Source organism: Nuphar pumila, chromosome 8 (genome assembly GCF_984573655.1).
Source record: "Nuphar pumila chromosome 8, dmNupPumi1.hap1.1, whole genome shotgun sequence".
NCBI classification, from domain to species: domain Eukaryota; kingdom Viridiplantae; phylum Streptophyta; class Magnoliopsida; order Nymphaeales; family Nymphaeaceae; genus Nuphar; species Nuphar pumila.
The window spans coordinates 89,696,165-89,713,931 of record NC_143256.1 but is presented as its reverse complement, the minus strand read 5'-3'; positions in this window follow the sequence as shown (position 1 = coordinate 89,713,931).

The following is a 17,767-nucleotide window of genomic DNA, read 5'->3' as shown; positions in this document are numbered from 1 at the left end:
AAAATTTCACAGTAAATATGTCATCTCAACATGAATCCACAGCACTTTACGGATCTTAAATCGGATATCGTATGAGAAAAAGAACATAACAGCAAGTTACCTCTTGAATTTAAATAACAATTTTAAAGATTTAAAATCACGGTTTGATATCTGATTTTTCTGACAGAGTTCCCGAATCCCAAAACATCCGAATTTTTTACAGTAGTTCAATGACATATCCATGTTTCACATATTAAAAAATCAGGAATTTACAGTGAGTGCTTCAATACGAAATAACATATACTTTGCTGATCCATGCTTAAAAACACAGAGAAATCTAATGAAATCTAATAAACCATGCATTAAATAATGAAAACAAGAAGGAAAATAGTAAACAGAAAAAAAAAATTGATTTCTATGTTAAAACACATGTAATAAACATAACTAAGTAAAAAAAATAAATAAAAACAGGGAATCCATAGTAGGAATTTGATTTTACCTTTAAAAGCATGGATTTAGCCCATTAAAAGGGTAAACCACATGTTTTATTGGTTAATAACATGAAGATTGATGCTATAATCGATTCTAATGGATTAGAATTCCTGGAAAAACAGTGAAATCATGTTAGATCATCTTCTTGGACCGTTCTTGATGGTTCTTGGGGTTGAATTATGGTTGAATCCACATAAGGAGGGGTGCCAATGGCTAAATTGATGTTTAAACCATGAAAAACATTAAACAAAAACTAAAAATTAAAGAAAATATTTACCTTGGAGTTGCATGAATTGAGGAAGGGCTGGAAAGGAGAGAGAGGCTCCAATAATTGCTAAAGAGAGAGATGGGAAAATCGTCCCCTATGGGCCTCTTTTTATAGTAAAAAAAATAGGTTTTAAAAAATTAGAATTTTGAAAAATTTGGACTTCTAAAGGGGGGGGGGCGATTTTCTCTAATTAAGTTTGACTCTTCGACTTTCCTAATTAGGCTCTTACATAACCTAAGACTCCTAGATAAACCCTAAAAACTCCAAATGTGGCGCCACTTAGTGTGAGCCCACATATGTTTTTCAACTTTTAATTAAAACCTTTAAAAACAATAGTTTTAAAACCAAATAAAAAGATGGATTTTCAAAGTGGATTTTGAATCTTCTAAACTTCTAAAACTAAACAAGATACTGACTAATCCTAGACTAACCCTGACTTTCTCAAGTGTGGCACCACCTCGAGTGGGCCCTACTTGAGTTTTTTTTTCAAAACGATTTTAAAACTTGAAATTGAGATAATTTTCAAAAGATTTTCAAAAGTAATCTTGAAATCGCAAGTTTTGAAATGGCATAGAGTTTCAACTGGGTTAGAACTCCTCTGGATGTGGTGCCAACTGAGTGGGCCCACATCAGGTTTTTAAGAAATTTGAAATAAATAATGAAAATAACTTTGAAAAGAGGTTAAAATCAATAATTAAAATTCAAAATCTTTGAAACTAGAGTTTCAAGCGAACTGAAACCCCGGGTTAGAGTCTTGGATTTTTAGGACTCTGAGATTTTGGGTTTTAAAAGCCAAATGAAGGAATTTCTGAAAAGATTTTATCAAAAATGATGAAACAAGTCAGAAAATACATTCAGGGTTAGACTCCTACCTCAATTAGAACTCTGAAATAGAGTCCTAAATTAACTAGACTCTGAAAAATGACCTAATTTTTGAAAAACAAATGAAAATAAATGAAAATAGAAGTAAAAACAGACTCTAGAACAGACTCCTGACTGGATTAGGACTCTGGGACAGAGTCCTGATCGGACTGAAACTCTAGATTTTTTTTTGGTATTTTCTGAAAAACAGTTGAAAGAACTTGTTAAAACAGTGAAAGCACTAACAAATATTGAAATTAAACAGAGTTCTGATTCAACTGAGACTCTGAGGACATAGTTCTAATTAAACTAGGACTCTAAGATTTTTGGATTTTCTGAGAAAACAATTGAGAGAATTTTGAAAAACAGTTAAAAAGAGGATGAAATTGAAGTTTTGGTTCAGAGTCTTGATCTGATTAGAACTCTGAGAAAGAGTCCTGATTCGAATAGAACTCTAAGAATTTTGGTTTTCTGATAAGCAAATGATGAAATTTGGGTAAAGCCTTTGAAAACCAGTGAAAATGAAGTATGAAAATGAACTTCGGATAGAGTCCGGATTCGATTAGGACTTTGAGGTAGAGTCCTGATTTGATCAGGACTCTGGGATAAAACCTCAGACTTTTGAAATTATTTGATAAAAGTGTAACAGTTTTGATAGATGAAAAGATTTTTGAAAGATTCTTTCAAAATTCAAATCAGGATCAGAGTCCTGGTCCAACTAGGACTCTCTGAACAGAGTCCTGTTTTGTCTAAAACTCTGAATTTCTGACTCATTTTGAAAGATTTAAAAAGATTTGATTGAAAATAGATAAAATAGTTGTTAAAGATTAGAGTCCCAATCCAATTAAAACTCTGAAGAAGAGTCCTGATCCGACTGGACTCTTGAAGAAGAGTCTTGATCCAACTAAGACTCTGAAATTTTGGCCAAAACAGAGGATTTTGAAAGGTTTTCTCTGAAAACAGGTAAAAAGGTAGTGAAAAGTAGAGTTCTGATCCGACTACGACTCTAAAAAAAAAAGAATACTAATCCAACTAGGACTCTAAGATTTTGGCTAAAACACAGGAAATGGACAAGGGATATGGCCATAACTGGTTTAAAATCAAAATGGAGTTTTGAAAATGTTTTCAAAAGATAAAAAGATAAAAAGATAGAGTCCTGATCCAACTAGGACTCTAAAATTTTTGAGAAATTTGATAGATGAAGGAATCCAGAAGCGACACCACCTAGATGGGTCTCATCTGAGAATTGAAATCAGTTGAAAATTGAGTTTAAAACGAATCCAGATAGTTTTCTGAGAAAACATTTCAAAATATAAGGTCCTGGGGGTTGGCAAATGACAGAATGCTGATTAAAAACCCAGGTTTTAACAATTGATTTTGAAAGAAAAGTTTTAAAATCCCGAATCTGGATTGAATATTTTAAAAACAGGAGTGTTGGATCTCGAAAATGAGATGTAATGACATGCAATGCCATGCAATGCCATGCAATGCCATGCAATGCAGTGAAATGACATGTCAAATGGATGAAATGATATTGCGATGATATATGAAATATAAACACTAGATGAGGGTGAAAATTTGTGGTGTTTACAGATGCCCCTCTTTGCTACTAAGCCGGTTGTAAGTCGAGCTTAGTGGCAAAGAAAACGCACCAAATTTGGACTATATATATATAAAAATGCCCCAGTTAGGAGAATCTGACCGGGTATGAAGGAATTAACTCTGACAATGATCATGATAGGTATGGGATGGAGAATAAAGAAGAAAGAATCACCTCATCAAAATCAGGCTCAGGCTTAGCCCTTAACCTGGATGGGACGAGAAATGAAATACCTCATGGAAAAATGAGGTTCAGGTTTTAACCCTTAACCTGAAAGGGGACGATACCTCGTGGAAAAACGAGGCTCAGGATTGACCCTTAACTTGAAAGGGGACGATACCTCGTGGAAAAATGAGGCTCAGGATTGACCCTTAACCTGAAAGGGGATGATAGCTCGTGGAAAAATGAAGCTTAGGCTTGACCCTTAACCTGAAAGGGGACGATACCTCGTGGAAAAACGAGGCTCAGGCTTGACCCTTAACCTGAAAGGGGACGATACCTCGTGGAAAAATGACGCTCAGGCTTGACCCTTAACCTGAAAGGGGACGATACCTCGTGGAAAAATGAGGCTCAGGCTTGACCCTTAACCTGAAAGGGGACGATACCTCATGGAAAGACGAGGCTCAGGCTTAACCCTTAACCTGAAAGGGGACGATACCTCGTGGAAAAATGAGGCTCAGGCTTGACCCTTAACCTGAAAGGGGACGATACCTCGTGGAAAAATGAGGCTCAGGCTTGACCCTTAACCTGAAAGGGGACGATACCTCGTGGAAAAATGACGCTCAGGCTTGACCCTTAACCTGAAAGGGGACGATACCTTGTGGAAAAATGAGGCTCAGGCTTGACCCTTAACCTGAAAGGGGACGATACCTCATGGAAAGACGAGGCTCAGGCTTAACCCTTAACCTGAAAGGGGACGATACCTCGTGGAAAAATGAGGCTCAGGCTTGACCCTTAACCTGAAAGGGGACGATACCTCGTGGAAAAACGAGGCTCAGGCTTAACCCTTAACCTAAAAGGGGACGATAAACGGAATCCTCAAATGAAGAAACCATGATGGGACCTTCGAATTTTGCACAATAAATCTGAGAGGGGTTTGCAAAAGGAAGAAAGGGGGTTCTCTAAAGCTTGAAAAGGAATTGATCTTGGGCGTCTCATCGTTGAGACTGAATGGCTTTTAAGACAACTGACCTTTTGCAGAAAATTCAAGTTTAACCCTTACCCTGAACGGGAACTGTCTATGGTGGGACACTGGGGAGCACAGGGAAGTGTGCGAATCTGAGAGCCCAGACACTCAGATTAAAACAAGAAGGGAAGGATCTTGGACAACTCCCATCATCTGATCCTAAAAGGGATAACAACAACGCCTGGATACATCAAAATAGATATCAAGTTCTCACTTCATGTCAGGATAACTTGAAAAGATTGCCAATAAGATAAAGATTGTAGTTAATTCAAGAATGATAAGCACATATATATGAAAAATATTCCCTCATGTCTACCTGAAGTATTACCTCTGACTGGACTTAACTCCGTAGAATCAAGATTCGAATTCGAATATCATTGCCATTGATTTTCTTTCAAGGAAGCTATCAATTTCTTTGATATGGACGGAAAAAAATGTATTCTTGATATTGCGAGAGCTATTGGTGAAAGAATATTGATAAAAGAATTTCACAAAATTAAAGGAGGATTCTAGATAGATTCAGCAGTCTGATATCCTGAGATTATTTTCTCATGATGATCTTTCTGCACTCTCTTTTTAACATAATTGGAGCTCTCTTGGATTTTTCGAGAATTACATCATCCTTCATTTTGGAGATGTCCTGACTTTTCTCTCTCTCTTTTTTTTTGGAAGGGTACGTCACAAACTCCTTCATCTAAGAGATGTTCCGATCCTTCTTTTCTCTCAGGGATTATCTTGACGATTATTGGCTCTTTGGTGGGGAATCTCTTGATGATAGCGGAAATTACATATGTTTTAGGGTTTGTCGGGAGGCTCATCGCATATGCCTTCATCTCGACAATGCTTTGGACTTTCCCTGGAAGGATCCGTCACAAACTCCGTCATCTTAGAGATGATCCAAATCTTCTTTGGCCCCGGGGGTCTACTCGCTTAATTCGCCTTCATCTCGACGACAATTGAGAGATTCCTTTTGCAGATATTTAATTGCAGCTTAGGTGATTGAGGAGATATGGAGATTGAGTGAATTTTTCTGTATCACCCAGGATATTTCGACTGCTTTATTTTCTCAAGAATAATCTTTAAAAGTGTGCCATTGACTGCGATCAATATCGACCACTCATGGCTTTGCAACAACATTGAATTTTCTTTACCGACCATATCGCGGATTTATTCTTCATCCTTTTGGTTGGCCAATAGAAAGATTTTGAATTTTGAATCCTTTTTCACAAAAGCTTTGTCCTTTCGAAAGTAATACTGAAGGTATTCTGAGGTACAATTTTATACGATAAAATTTTTGAAATCAACAACTATTTTTCATGGCAAATTGGCAAAATATTCCTGAAATCCTTGGTGAAAGAAATCACTTGAGATCTAAATGACACATCCGTGGCTAGATTCTCCTTTCCTTTCCCCAAAGGAGAGACTCAGGCTTGACCCTTACCTGAACGGGTAATAAAAAGATACTCCTCTCTTCCCTGAAGAGGAGGTGTTTGCAAAATGAACTTTCGAAGAGAAACAAAGTTTTCGTCAAAACTCCCTATTTCTAGGCTTCTCTTATGGAAAGGGGGTCGCTAACAAAGGTTGGAAGGATATCATAGAGGAGTGAGTCCATCACACTCTCCCTAGAAAAAGGGTCCTCGATGACGGGGGTGGCCTAACAAAAGACATTCAATATTACAAGGATGACGAGCTTCCGTCGAAACTCTCCCTGGAAAAGGGTTCCTTGTATGATAATAAAAATTGTTTTACAAACTGTTCGTGAAGCACGAGTCCCTTCAAACTCTTCCTAGAAAAAGGGATTCAACGAACGAATAACAAAGACATGCGAAAAGAACGAGCTTTCTCGAACTCTCCCTGGAAAAATGGTCCCTCGCAAGAGAAAAGATTGATAATTGGTTCTGAACTAACTGGCAGAGGGATTCGACATAAAAGTCGAATCTTGAAAGACTATGATTGCATGATACGACTCAAAGGTCGGACAAACATGATCGACATTGATAAGATTTGATAACCCAAAAGTTTGCTTGGTAAAATGGATGACCAGAGGTCTGACAAGATTGGTGACCCGAAGGTCAAGATCAACAGAATGGAGTGACCTAAAGGTTTGATAAAGATTGTTTGGTTCGCGGATCTGAAGATTGAGTCTGAATCTCAATGTGAGAGTTATGTTGCGACTAGTATGAAGACCAAACTTTGACAAAGTACCAATACGAGCATTGGATTTTAAAGGATTACCAGTACAAGCACTGGATTTTAAAAGAATACCAGTACCAGATTTTTAAAGGATACCAATACAAACCTTGGATTTTAAAAGACTACCAGTACGAGCACTGGATTTTAAAAGATTACCAGTGCGAGCACTGGGTTTCCAAGGATTACCAGTACGGGCACTGGATTTTAAAAGGCTACCAGTACGAGCACTGGATTTCAAAAGGTTACCAGTACGGGCACTGGATTTCAAAAGGTTACCAGTACGGACACTGGATTTTAAAAGACTACCAACTGACGATGACTTAAACGCCTTGCCGAGGTCTCAGGATTTATCCCTTAGGGTGAAAAAGCTTGATATAAAATGAATGCAGATGAATGCAAATGCAAAGGATGCAACTGAGTGCACATGCGTGCAAAATGAGAGATTTATTAGATCCTGCCTGCACACAGGTTGTTTTGAATAAAAGACAACTTTATAACAAGAATGTCCCAGTATATTCTGAGAATTATAGAGGAATAATTGATCATTTATTGAAAAGATTTTTGAAGCATACAAAAGATAGAATAGAAATTTTCTAGGTGTAGAATTTCCTCAGATGTCGAGCATTAATGAGGTCGGATAGTTCTACCCCGTCTGCATTAATCAGACGATATGAATTACGTGGTAGTGCTTCTTTCACCACGTAAGGTCCTTCCCAATTTGGTGACCATTTGCCACGCGGACGATGCTTGAGATGAGCCATTGATCTAAGGACCAGGTCATTAACTTGGAATCTTCTTTCGATGACTGACTTGGCATATTGTTTTGCTATCCTCTGACGATAAGACTAGGCATGCTCTGCTGCTTTAAGTCTTTTCTCATCGAGTAGATCTAGCTGCACCAATCTCTGTTGCTGATACTGATCAAGTGGTAGCTCTAGAAGAGATGCAAATTTAAGAACGGGTTTTTTAACATGAAGGGGTAGCACCACCTCGGTCCCATAAACAAGTTCTGAAGGAGTTGCATTGGTCGGGGTTCGAATGGTGGTTCGATATGCCCAGAGTGCGTCATGGATTTTCTCGTGCCAATCACGACCTGTCTCAACGGTTCTTTCCAAGATGCGGATCAAACTTTTATTCGTTGCTTCTGCTTGGTCGTTCCCTTGGGGATAATAAGGAGCTAAAAAATGATGATGAATTCTGAATTTCGAACAAAAGATCTTCATTCTCTCATTCTTGAAATGAGTACCATTATCTGACACAATGTCGTGCGGTATACCGAAACGACAAAGAATGTTCTTATGAATGAACGAGACCACATGTCGACCTTCTACCATACGCAGAGTGACAGCTTCAACCTATTTGGTGAAGTACTCTGTTGCGGCAAGGAAATATTTATGACCATTGGAAGCGGAAGTAGTGATGGGTCCCACGACATCGAAGGCCCACATAGAGAATGGCCATGGAGACACGACTGATTTCAAGTACGTAGCTGGCGCATGAATGGAAGGTGCGTGCACCTGACACGGAACACACTTCTTTACAAAGCGATAACAATCTTGCTGCATGGTTTTTCAATAATATCCTGCTCGAATGATTTGCTTAACAAGGGTTTGGTAGCCAACATGACCACCGCAAATGCCTTCATGCGCTTCCCGCAGGACTTCTCTGACTTCTTCTTCATCTAAGCACCTTGAATATTCATAACTGAACCCACGACGATAAAGAACATTGGCGAGAATAAAATAACGGGCCGACATATGCTGAATCGCTTTTTGCTCCTTCTTTGATAATTTCGGTGGAAGCTCACCAGTTTCAATGAAATTTTTAATATCTTGGTATCAAGGTTTCCTTTTCTGTTTCGCCTAGTTAACTTGCATTACTGGAGTAAAAGCAGGTTGATCAAGTCTGCCAATTTCAAAAGAATGACATAATTCTCCGCTTCTAAAAGACATAATGGAGCCTAGGTTGGCCAAACCGTCGGCTATTTGATTAAACTCCCTTTTGATATGGAAAAGCTAAAATTCATCAAAATTGTTGACAAGGGCTAGAACAATCTTTTGATAAGGGAGCAACTTCTGGTCTTTTACCTGCCATTCAACTTTGACTTGGCTGACGACGAGCAATGAATCACCGAAAGCGTGTACTCTCTTGACATTGAAGTCTTGCAGAATTCTCATACCTTGTATTAAAGCTTCATACTCAGCCATATTATGGGTACATTGAAAATCTAGTTTTAGAGAAAAGGGGATCATCTCTTTCTCTAGTGTTATCAGTAAGATGCCGATTCCTATGCTGACCATATTCTTGGAACCATCGAAGAATAAGTTCCAAACTGGAGACTGCTGAACATTGTAGATCCGCTCATCAGGGAAATCATCCTCAGCTTTAACATCTTCTGCCAGAGGAAAATCTGCCAATTGGTCTGCAATTGCTTGGCCTTTGATAGATTGCTGAGAAACATATTTCAAGTCATACTGCATCAAAAGGACTTGCCACTTTGGCAATCCGTTCACTGAGAAATGGTTGTTCGAGAATGTACTTGAGAGGATTAAGTTTTGAAAGAATCTTGACCTCTGATGCTAACAAGTAATGCCTTAACTTTTGACACATCCAAACTAGTGCTAGACATGTCTTCTCTATCTGAGAGTACTTTTTCTCGTAATCAATAAAAGTCTTGCTTACATAGTAGATGGCATGCTCAATCAGACTGCCTTCCTCGTATTGTGCCAAGAATCCACCACAAGCGGCTTGGTTAACTGAAACATACAGTAAAAGAGGCTTTCCCAATTCCGGTGGCTTCAAAATAGGCGGGTTAAGAAGGTACTTCTTGATACGATCAAATGATTGCTGACATTTCGGTCCCCACTCATACTTCACTCATTTAAAGGCTCACATCTCATGGCAAGATTGAATATGAATCTCCGAATTGATTGCATACGTCCCTGAAGACTATGCAATTCTTTGAGAGTAGTCGGGGGTGACATATCAATGATGGACTTTGCTTTAGCGGGATCCACTTTTATCCCCCTTTTGTTGACCAAGAAGCCTAATAACTTGCCAGATTCAACTCCGAAGACACAGTTCTGAGGGTTGAGTCTTAGCTTGTAAAGAATAAGTCGCTTGAAGACTTGACTTAAAGCATCAATATGGTCTTCTTCTTCCTTGGATTTGACTAGGATATCATCAACGTATGCATCCATGGTCTTGTGCATCTGGTCATGGAATATGGCAGCCATTGCATGTTGATAGGTTGCTCCGGCATTCTTGAGCCCAAACGGCATGACTGTGTAACAGAAAGTGCCCCATGGTGTAGTGAAGGATGTTTTGGATTGGTCACAAGCGGCCAGCTTGATTTGATTATATCCGGAGTATCCATCTATAAAAGAGAACGTGGCATGACCAGCCGTGCTATCGACCAAGAGATCAATATTTGGGAGCGGATAGTTGTCCTTAGGAGTAGCCTTATTAAGATCACGGAAGTCGATATAGATTCGAACTTTACCATTCTTTTTTGGAATTGCTACGATATTTGCCAACCAATCCAGATAATCTATTGCTCGAATGAATCCTGCTTTAAGCAAATCCTCAAGTCCTTCCTTGACCTGCTGCTCGATTCGAGGATCCATCTTTCTTAATTTCTGCTTAACTGGTTTCGCATCAGGCTTCAAGACGAGGCAATGTTCCACCAATTTAGGATCTAACCCTGGCATATCCTCATAAGTCCATGCGAACACTTCTTGATATTGCTTGAGAAAATGGATGAGCTTTTCCTTCTCATCTGTGCTTAGACAAGAGCCGATCTTGAGAATTTTAGGATTATCCTCTGAACCAATATTGATGTCTTCAGTTGGATCCTGAACAAGGGTCGATGGCTCATCCTGTTTCTGAATCACTGCAAATTCTGGCAATTCTGGAAGCGCTGAATCAAATTCTTTCATTTCTTCTGGCTGCTTTGTGACCTTACTGCTCTCCGCTCTTGCCCTGACCCGATAAATCTTTGCAGGTTTCGATGTGATTGACGAATTGATGACTAATCTCCTTATTGATTGGGAAGACATTCTGAAATTTTGAAAAGGAATAGCTTTCAGAAAAAGTTCATTCATTATGGCATAAGTCGCATGAGATGGAAAGGATAAGAACAATAAATTTTGAAGACAAATTTCAAAGGAATAAGAGAAAGATGGCATCCAGATTAGACGAGAAAATTGATAGCTTTATTGAAGACTTGAAATGATGTCATTTAAAATGAACTGAAATGGGACATTATCCCTACAAACTGCAGAAATCAAATGAATGAAAAGGAGAAAGACAGATGGTAGAAGCTTTTAATGAATCTCCTTAACGAAGACAGTATTTTTGAGAGATCTTTTGCCCATGAATCCCAATCCTGCTCTGCGCGGATGATGGTCCGGGACCACTGGCTCTAGTCGGCCATCTTTGTTCTTGCCCAAACCTTTGAAAGGCTGATAGCCATGCTTTAGTAACACGTCAAACCCTTTCTTGGCTCTTACAAATTGCGGGAAAAGAGGATGGTCCTTGAAAGTGCTGTAATCGAGACAACCCCCGATTTTAAAGAAATATGGCACTTGCCATTGGACCATGGTTGTAGTATGCTTTGCTTCTGGTGTTGCTTCTAACTTTAACATTTCCAGACTTTCGCTAAGAACAACTTCTTCGCTTTCCCTGATGCTAGGGATATCGGTAGTATAGGTCGGTCGAGGAATCATAGGCTGAGGCAACCTCTCTTCTGGATCTTCCCCCAGGACAGTAGTGATCATGCCACCTTTAGACCATTTAATACACTGGTGCAGGGTGGATGGCACCGCATTGGCATTATGAATCCAGGTTCTTCCCAATAGAAGATTATACGTTGGCGGCACATTGACAACATGAAAAAGCACCGTGTGAACAGAGTAGTTGATGAATATTTCCAAAAAGATTTTGCCCTTTGCTGTTTGTCCGTGATTATCAAATACATAAATGGTGATTGGATCCGGCGTGTATTCTTCTTCTTTTATGCTCAGAGCCTTGGCAGTCATTTCAGGGCAAATGTTGAGGCTACTGCCTCCATCTACAAGCATGTGGGGTACAGTCATTCCCCGGGTTCGCACTACAATGTACAAAGCATTGTTATGAAACGTGTGAGGCTTGGGCAGATCCTCATCTAAGAAGGTTATGGGAGCATTGGTCATGGCCTGATTAACGATCTGAGCCATGTCTTCAGGTGTGGTGCCTGGCTTGACCTTGATTTTCTACAATAAATCGTCCAGGACTTGCTGATGCATAGGAGAGGCACGCGCCAACTCAAGAATAGGGATGTTAGAGAGGGCAGTGATTGGTCTTTGCACTGTATCGACCTATTTTTCTGATGCTTTCTCTTTTTCTGAAACAGGTTTGATAAAGCCCTTGGGTAACCATGACATTCTTTTGGTTACTTCTGGAGACATCCCAGCAAGCTCTTTTGAAACTTTTAGCTTATTGAGAGCTGAAATGAGGTCCATCTTTTGGGAATTGGATTGAACCTTATGCAACACTAACACCTGATGTTGTACATTGATATCGCTGCTAGGACACGGTTGGATGTGATCTTGTGGCTGAAAAGGATGATCAGATATCACTGCAGTTGAATGCTGGAGGAACGGTTGATTTAGTATTTCCATTTTCTCGCCTTCGACCCCTTCCACCAACAGGTTTTTATCAATATAATCTTGTATAATATTTTTGAGAACGAAACAGTTCTCAGTGTCATGTCCCACTGTTTGGTGAAACTTGCAGAATCTATCTTTCATTTTACCCATAACTGTTGGTGGATCGGCTACCCTTGGAAGCTTAATCATGTCATTGCTGAGCATATATTCTAGGACTGTTTCAAGAGACTGATCTAGTGGAGTAAATTTGCGGTTATAACTCCACCCTTCACGCTTTGGCTTTTCTTGAGATTTCGACCCTTGATCAAGAATCTGCTGTGGTTGTCTGTCATACTGAGGGATCGATTTTCCTTTCTGATCACTTTTGTTGGGATTCGACCCTCCGAAACCATAGTTGTGATCTTTCCCATTTCCTTTATTTTGGTTCTTGCTGTTATTGGCAGAGTATATGAAATGGGTTTTCTTCTTTGATTCTTGCTGACCGTTGTTTTTACTGAACATGAAGCCCTCATAAGAGTCATTTTCTATACTCAACTCGAGCCATTCGGCTCGTTCTGTCAGTTCTATGAAGGTTTTTGATGGAGCGGTGGAAATTAATCCCCTTAGGGGTTGCGAGAAGTTACTTAGGATTAAGGATAGTGCTTGTCCTTATGATATTGGATCACGCATCTTGTTACAAGTAGATCTCCATCTATGAATAAAATCTCTGGCTTTTTCATTTTCTTTCTGCTTCAGACTGCAGAGGTGGCTGAGAGTCGGGAGGGCTTCGGCATTGAATAAAAAGCGTTCAATAAACAAATTGACTACTTTATCAAACTCTTTCAGCTCTATGGGATTAATATGCTCTGAATACCATTTTGTTGCAATACCCTCCAGACTGTGAGGGAAACAAAGGAATAAGGCTCGGTTATTCCTTCTGAACTTGGAACATTCTGCAAAGAAAAGGGCGAGGTGTGTCTTTGGGTCACCCGAACCATCGAATTTGATAAATTTCTTAGAGAGACTGTCAAGATCATCATCCCCATCCAGTCTGTCATAAAAGTCTTCGCTCGTAAAGACCCTTTTACCCTTGTCACGGGCCTGCAGATCCTTGACTATTTTCATCACATCTCAGAGTTGTGGCTGAGTAGGGTCATTGACTGACTGACTCCCAAATTTATAGGCTGACTTTTGCTTTTGAGTAGACCATCTAAATGCCTGGTGAGTTTCATATTCGCCATCAGTATCTTCTGCTGATTCATCAGATGTTTCTTCGCGACGATTCTGCTTTCTGGTGATCTTCACACTCTTCTTCGTTGTTCGGCTTTTAATCTTTTTCTTATTGTGTGCTTTTCCTGAACCGACCCCTGTTTCCTCAGACAATACTTTGCTCAGCATTCTTCGGAACAACGAATACATCTGTGGGTCGATGTCATCATTAGCTTGCTGACTTCTGTTTCCAGCAGATTGTGAAGAGGCCATTTCTTGTGTTGAAGCTGTTAGAGAACTGATAAGCTGGATTGGTGCGGTCTTCTTTTCGGACCTCGTCTGAACCATGTAAGGATGCAGATGCTCTCTTGAATGTCACTAACGCTCTCTGTAGGGCAGAATTGATGGTTAGGCTTTTGAAAGAAATTTTGATTGGGGAAAACATTTATTGAGAATTTTGGTAGACAATTGAAAGAGTATCCTATTACTAGGGATTGAGTCGTCGCTGGGATTACGATAATTGCGTTGTCATTCCTTTGCAAAAATAAACAACTAAAAAATATGCCTTGTTACCTAGGCGAGGTCGTCAAACCAAGATAGGATGAAATTTAAAAGAATTTTATTGAAGAAAGGAAAAACATGATTTTATTAATAATAAACTTGACAAAGGGGAGGGGGACAAACAATTTTCCACCACTCCTGATAATCAGAGGGCACTCGAGGACCAGAAAAAATAGTGAGAGTAATAAAAGAATCTCAGCCATGTCTGGCAGAATGGTATGCTCCGGACCACTGATCTGATGTGAGATCGAACTCTGGCAAGATCCCTGATAGTGGGCGAATTTCTATGTGCTTCTGTCTCTGAGAGAACTGCCTGACACACCGCTCTGGATGGTAGTATGCGCAGAAGAATGAGCCAAGTAGCCTGAATCGCTTGCCATATGCATAAGTATATCTGGGAAGTGATTCTTGACGATCAAAGTAGTCCCATACGACTTCTTCCTCATGAAGGTTGTCGATCAAGAACCGGTATCGAGCAACTGGGAGAAGCTTTTCACCATTGTATCTGAATGAACTGGCTCGGGCTGGCACATGCCGGAGGAACCAAGATTGCAATGCATAGGTGCACCCTTCGACTAGAATTGATTCTCCGAGCGTGAAATGGGTCAACCCTCTGTATAGAAAAGCGAGTGCGGCCATGGCTATAGAGAGGCGGCTGGTCTGTCGACTCCCCTATCTTCGCAGAAGTTGAACTATCCTGATATCCATATAATTCCGTCCATATGGAAAGAGAGCTAATCCCACAGTGCATAAGACCATCGCATGCTGGATTCTCTCTCAGGCTGTTCGAGATAAAGAACTGACTTCCATAAATGCCCCATACTGTCTGTAGATTTCGAGCAGGTCCACATATTCGCTTCCGTTTTCCTCGATCAATGGTCAAGACTTGCATCCTGTCATGCGAGCTAAAGCGTCTCGGGGATCCAGACCCTTGACATTGATCAAAATATGCTTCTCCAATGGATCTCCAGGCTGACCAACTGGTTCAGGTAATCCCATAATCTCTGAGAACTCGTCCATCAACAAAGTCATTTCCCCCCATGGGAACTAGAAGGTACTAGTGCTCGGATTCCACCATTCTGCCAGTGCGTGGATCAAATTACCGTTGACCGTTTGTTTTCTCACTGCGGATGCCAGTTCCAATCCACAATCGTCCAAATGGTCCGAAAACATACGAGAGAAGTTTTTGAGCCATGAATAATACCACTGGGGAAAGAAGGATCCGGTGCTGAGGACTAGATGTTCAGGAAGACCTTGTCTCACCTCACAGGAGATGTGACCCTCAGAAAAGACTGAATCAAGTTGACTGGATGCCATCAGAGTAGACTGGAAAACATGAAAAATTTGGAATAAGACTTAGGAAAATATAAGGATTTTAAAAAGATGCAGGCAGGATAATAAAGCAGGAAATTCGAGATCTAGAAGAACGAAATGATGAAAATCACCTGGAGTTTTTAAGGAAATAAAGGGGGAATTTGTAAAATCGTCCAGGGTTTGAATAAAACAGGGTTTTTAGATAGTATATGATAACAGATGAAAAAATTTAGAGATTTATGAAAATTGTCCAGTATTTTGGAAAACTTGTGAAAAATGTAATAAAATGGAATAAAAGAAGCTAACATTCAATCACATCCTGTACAATCAAGTATGCACATACAACATTCCCTAAAAGCTGACTCTAGATGCACAAGTTTTGAAATAGTTGTAGGACCTTAATCCTAACTCTAAGGTTCAAATCATCTGTGTCCAATCATGCTATGCCTATATACTCGAGCCAAGGCTCGATGTACGTGGCATAAAATCAATTTCTCCGGTTCTAGGTTCAAGTTTTCCAACATCCTTGAGCACCTGCCGATATACGTTGGACTATGGCCCTTGGTACGTGGCAGGGGGGTTTTCACCCAAATAGGTGGCCCAGTTGTGAGGCTTTATCCCGAACTATGGTTCTGGAAGAAAGCCCAGCAACGTGAAGACCGGGTAAAAGTAGGTGGGGTGGTTTGAAAATATGATCACATGCAAGAAAATCAGAAAGCTCTAAAACCTAAAGAAGTAGAGATTTTAAAAATTTTGAAGAAGCAAACATTGTTTTCAATCAAACATAGATTGAGGAGGGTTGTATTAGACCTAAGTCTATGTGAGCATGAAAATTTCCTCCTCAATATGATCCTACCAAACCATAGTTAGTCCATATGCAATTTATGTCAGCTGGGTTTGAGTCTAGGCTCCTAGGTTCACATGATATCATGAAATAAAAGCTGACATTCCATGGAACACAATTTGAACTAAGTCAAGTACACAATTGATCAGGCGAAGACAGGTCCCATCTCGGTCGCCAAACCTGTTATCATCGCAAAATTTTTACTTTTGCAAATCAAACTGACCTTTGAAAAAGTTTTTCAAAAATAACTCGCCTCCGTTTTAAAATGCGGGATAATTCCCAAGAATGGGACTCGCCTGTCGGTACGAGGTTCAACCGTTCCTGACGCCTTTACCAGAGGTAATTGAACCAAGGATCAATTGTGTGCTTAGCTTTGCTCAACTTGTCTAAATCATGTTTTATTTCCTAAATGCACAAAGATTCAGACATGTGCTATGAATTTCTGAAAATGCATATTTGAAAACATGATGTTTGCTTTGAATATTGGAAAATATTTGGAGATTCTTGGAAAAGATAACACTTGGAAAATCATGAGCTTAGTGAGAGAATATTTCTGAGGAAAATGAAAATCGATTTTTGAAGAAATCTTGAAGTTTTGTGAAAATCGATTCTTAGGAATTTCAAATATCTTTGAAAAACTTGATTTTTTTGAATTAAAACTTAAAAATTGAAGCTATAACTTGAAAAATCGGATTTTGAACTTTGAAAAATAATTGAAATATCATTGGAAAATCAATGTTTTGAGAAAATCGATTTTTGAATAAGACTTAGAAAAATTTGAGAAAAACTGATTTTTTTGAATTTAAATTGAAATTTGTAAATGCATGAATTGAATGAATATGGATTTGAAAGACTTGATTTTGAGGAATTGAGGAAATCCTTTTTGTATTTTTGAGAAATGCAGTGCATTTTGAAGTTAGCCTAAAAGTGTAGGCTAAATGTGGCTAATACGAAGATTACAAATCTAGGTATCATTTGTTTTCTGACTATGGCCATAAATACAAATTCCACCAAGTTTGTCAACTCCATAAGAGCTAGTGCACGTGTCATTCATGTAGACCATAGTGAATTGGTAAAAATATGCATGAATTGGCATACATAGCAGTTATATATCAAAGCTTAAAACTATATGCAATGCATCCTATTCTATGCAGGAATTGAAATTCTTATTTCAAATTTGATTACAATTTACATCACTAATTGAATTTAAATACAGGAAATAAAGGAAAATAAAATCTTCAATGTTCCTGCAAGACTAGAAAAACTGGTTAGTGAAAATATGTTGGCTTTTCTAGATTTATCCAGTAATATCTAGAAATTACTGAATTTTGCTAGACATAAGCCGTTTTCCATATGATTCCCTTATATAAACTAAATAAAATATGAAATAAGATGTAATGAATATGGAAATGGAATTTGGAATTTCGAAATTGGGGTCAAAATGACAAAAATATCCCTGATAGCAAGACCATGGCCTTGAAATCAGGGTTTTTAGAAAGATATTTTGCAAAAATACAAGTTTTGAAATACAAATAATGATAAATTGACTCAAATATGATATGAAATGATTACAAATGAGAAAATTATGGTTTTGTATTTCAAAATTAAGGTCAAATGACCAAATTACCCCTGA